Source organism: Ceratotherium simum, chromosome 36 (assembly GCF_057802395.1).
Source record: "Ceratotherium simum simum isolate JZ-2026a chromosome 36, ASM5780239v1, whole genome shotgun sequence".
NCBI classification, from domain to species: Eukaryota; Metazoa; Chordata; class Mammalia; order Perissodactyla; family Rhinocerotidae; genus Ceratotherium; species Ceratotherium simum.
In genome coordinates this window covers 9,932,966-9,937,858 of record NC_141935.1, presented here as the reverse complement: position 1 = coordinate 9,937,858, position 4,893 = coordinate 9,932,966, and positions in this window count along the sequence as shown.

Sequence of the window (4,893 nt, the reverse complement as noted above, 5' to 3'; positions counted from 1 at the left end):
CCTCTGTCATTCCTGCTAATTGACAGGTGGATCCGGACACTGGATCAAACTTGATCTCTTTGGAAAACTATGTGTAGAGTATGGCAAGGCTCGAGGAAGCACATAATGTCTCCTTGTGTCTTTTTCTGTGATCTTAGCAACCACTGGAGCTTAATGCCTATACGTAATTATTTGTTGGTAGTTAAAGAAGTTGAGACTTTAATGCTGTTATTTCATTTCTATTTGTTTGATAGAATATCAATATAGAAATACTTCCCTCTCATCTATTGTTTGATTACCCATGGTAGAATTAGTGGGAAAGGCAGGATAACTGATTAATTCTTCTCTTTATTAACTAATTTTCATGATAATGGGTTAATTTTTATAATCCTCTGAGGGTACATAATTCTTTTTAAATATCACTATATACTTATAAATAAGTTTGACCTGTTCGATCCATTCTAACTGTTAAAATTATTGAAATTCACTAATTTTTGTTAGTGGAAGACTAGCAAAGGTGGCCCTTAAATCATTTTGAATTGACTCCATTAGTTTTTGATAGCTAATCTGTTAACTGATATGACAAAATTTGCCAGGCTCAGCTTGTACGTTTCCTGTCTCAGACCTGGAATCAGTGATGTCTTCACTAAACCTTTGTTGCTTTTAGTAAGAAGTGACATTTCAAGATCACAATCTGAGTCTTATTGCTAATGCATTAGTCACTGTATCTAGGTCTTAATAGTGGAAAGAGGTAGAAAATATTTACAGGTAGGAAAATATATATATACTAGCTCTGTCCAACATAAAAGACTAGAAACAATGACCAACCCAGCAGCAACTTCCTAAGTTTATACTGATCCTTGCATTCAAACTTGAAGAGTAAAGAGATTTTAATTAAACTCTTCCTTATTGTATCTAAATGTCCCTTATACCACACCAAGAATTATGCTTCTCAGGGACACAGGGAATGATAAATTAGAACATTCACTAATTATTCATTTTTTTATTCTCATAATAATAATACTAATACTACCACCACCATGATTACTAAAATTAAGTAAACTAAAGCTAGAAAAGCTTTCTTGAATCTTGGCTTATTCTGAAAGTAAAAGAAAACTAATTTCACATGAAAGTAAACAACAGAAATGTATCAAGTTTACATTCCATACAGAGTTATAATAAGAGAATAAGGAACATAATTATATAAATGTACACATTCACAAAAGATAAGTCTAAAACCTAGCCTCATTTTAGTGAGCCCTAATTTCTCCTAATACCAAGGAAAAGAAGATAAGGATTCCAACTATCAACTTACTATACTGAAGTTATAAACCAATATTATGAGGCTAGAATATTAAATTAAAGTATAAATTGGAAAAGGGTTGTTGAAACTAATAATATTTATAAAGAATCTTATTGTTCATTGAGAAATATAAGAAAACTATGAATATTTCTATGAGCAATAACAGCAATAACAAAATTCAGTAAGGTAACAGGATATATATATCACAGGTAAAAGATGGCCATGATCATGATGGATTAACTGATACAACACATTATTTCCTGCCATAAACAACTTGAAAACTGGAAAAATATATCTTACAACTTTTTTCAAATGCTGAAAATAGGCAGCATAGACCTGCGATCCTGAACAGAAGAGAGACAGACAAAGTGATCCATACAACTTCAACTGGTTTCTTTAAAGACTTCAGTTCAGGGAAAAAATATAAGCCTTATTTAGAGACTGAGAAGTTTACAGGGGTACTGCTTAAATAGAGCAAAAAACACAATTTTAAGTTGAGGAAACAGTGATTTGAGTTCAATGAGATGAAGAGAGCTGAAATTTGCAAGATACAGTACTAGGAAGAGCTGAAGATATTTGTACGATGGTGCCTTTGAGTCTGGCTGAATATTAAGCAGCTCACATGCAGAATAAAACTCCACGAGTATTGGCAAAGGATACCTACCATAAGATATAGGTTAACGATGGCCAGAGCTCACACGGGTCTGAGGGACATTCAAGTTCTTAACATTCAGAATAGGAAAGCTTTAATGAATTCCTTTATTGAATTAATTTAATCACCCTGGGAATTCAATAGAAATTTAAGAATCATCATACCTTAGTAAGTAAGGCTACCCTAGACCCACAATAACACAGTTTAAATAAAAATCCTTAAAGACAAAGCTGATACTTAAATAACTGCTGGCCAAGACTAACTCCATCATCATTAAATGAAGACTAACAAAATCCTGATATCTAATGTCGTAAAATTCAAAATGTCCAGCATCCAATAAATAATTACTAGACACTTGAAGGAGCAGGAAAATGTGCCATCATCAGAAGGAAAATTGGTACACAAGCAGACCCAGAATCACAGAGATGAATTTTCAGGAAAGAACTTCAATACAGGTATTTTAAATATTCAAGTGCTTAAAAAAAGAACATAATGAAGAGAAAAACGCAAACTATAAAAGAAAGGAATTTCTGGAGCTGATGTAAAAAATGTACTGGATAAGCCTAACGACAGTTTAGGCACCAGGGAAGAGAAGATCAGTGAACTTTGCTATGGAGACATAGCAATTGAAAATGTTGGGAACAGAGAGAAAAGAGGCTGAAAAAATTGAATAGTTCTTAAGTGATCAGTGAGACAATGTCAAGGGGTCAAACATACCTGTAATTGGAGTCTCTGAGGATGAGAGAAAGAGAAACAAAAAATAGAGAACTAGTGCCTAGAAGTTTCCAACTTTGATGAAAACTACAAACCCTCAAGTCCAAGAAGTTCAACAAACCCCAAGTAGAATAGATACTTTTCATATCTTACTCAAATCTTAAAAAATCAGAGGTGAAAAAAACCTAAAAAGTAGCCACAGAAAAAAGATACATTAGTGCATAAGAAGTGTTCTACAAATTATCACTGACTTCTCTTCAGGAATAATGGAGGTCAGAAGACAAAAATGCAACATCTTTGAAAGTGTTAAAAAAAAACAAAAATGTCAACTTAGAATTCTATCCTGTGAAAATATCCTTCAAACTGAAGATAAAAAAAAAACAAAACACATTTTTAGAAAATCAAAAGCTGAGCAAATTTGTTTTCAGCAGATCTTCATTCTTCACTACAGAAAACGTTGAAGGTCTTTAAGCTTAAGGAAAATGATCTCAGATGGAAACTCAGGTCTGCACAAAGAAGTGAAGAGAGCTGGAAACGGTAAACATGTGGATAAATATAAAAGACTATTCTTTCTCATTGAAAAATATTTAAAAGATAATTGTGACTATAAGAATGATTATTAGCTGAAGTCACCATGTAGCGTCCGCACTTTTCTTCGTCTCCGGCCTCCACCTGTCTGCGTACACAAAGAGCAAATCCATCTATCTCCCAATTCTCTTTCTGACCTTTGTACAGGTTTTTAATGTAGTTCACTTGTGTCCATATTTTCACAATGTCTCTCTCCATATTTCTATCAGCTCGTGGATAGCACATCTTGCACACGATTTTAACAGATCTTACGACGAATAGTTCAGTAAGTTCATCTCTCACTTCTCTGGATATAGTAACTCAAATATAGTCTTAGGGACTGGATGGTGTCCATGCCCCCGTGATATTCCCTTGCCCTCATTCACCGGTACAAAATTAAACCTCATATAAATATGAGGAATGCTCATAAACACTAGGGGACATCATGGTGGAAGTGTAATCTCATTATCAGGATCTGTTTCCACCTAAACTTGCCATAAAATGCCATCATGGATAGTCTTGTTAACAGTCAATTTTCAGCCAAGGTGAATTTAAAAATACGTTCAAAGTAAACGTTAAAGAATTGGGAGGGTATATGTATAAATATATACCAAATATTCTTTCATTTCAATTCTGCAAATATTTTGAGCTCCTAGCTGGTATCATAACTATTTTCTTGAAATAAATAATTCAAAAAGACTGAAAATAAAATAAATTTTCTTTTAGATTTAACTTATTTTTTACATATCTAATTTTAGAGGAATTAAAGCATTCACTACTGGAGATCGAAGGCTCTTGGAAAAACTAAAGCACACGCCACTGGTGATCGGAGGCTCTGATAATTCTAGATCTTCTCTTCCACTGACCTCTAGGACTTTGCAAGAATAAATCACTTAATATTTATCATCCTCGGTTTCTTTTTCTATAAAATATGAGTTAGGGACTACATCAGTATTTGTTAAATATTTGGGTCTCAGGAAACAGTAAAAGAAGTGAAGGCTGAACCAACTTGGAGTTGTCATTTCTTTTTTAATAAGGACTTAAAATAGAAATATAAAAACTGCCATTTCTAGTTAAACTGTCTTTAAAAAGAATATTTTAACAATAAAAAAGATGATGGGGAAATTCAAAATAAGGAAGTCCTTCATATTAAAAAAATAAAAATATAATTTAAGAAAATATGCATATTTTTCTTTTCCCATTTTTATCACAGACTGGTAAAAATTTCATAAATGTCTAAAATCATTCCATGAACCTGTGCTTAAAAATTATTGAATTAAATGCTTTCTACTCTCCCTTTCAACTATAAAACTCTATGATCTATAGTCTTATTTTGATCCAGTGTTAAGCAAATGAAATTAACATTACATAGCATTATGTCAATCAAATGTAATTTACTTTATTCAATGTAATTTAAATAAGTAAAAAATACTTTTTTAAGAACAAGGGCAAGTGTCTCCTAATGTTTGATGTAGTACTTTGCCACAACACATTTTACCACACACTACACACATTAAACAACTTTTGAAAAGTTCCTGTGGGAAATGACAGTGTCATTTGTGTCCATTAAAGCATCATTCTGGTTGCACAAACTAGAAAGAGAAGTTGCACTGTGGTAATACTAGTCTTTATCTTAGAGACCAAGAGTCATTTTGCAAATTTGTAGTATCATTTCCCT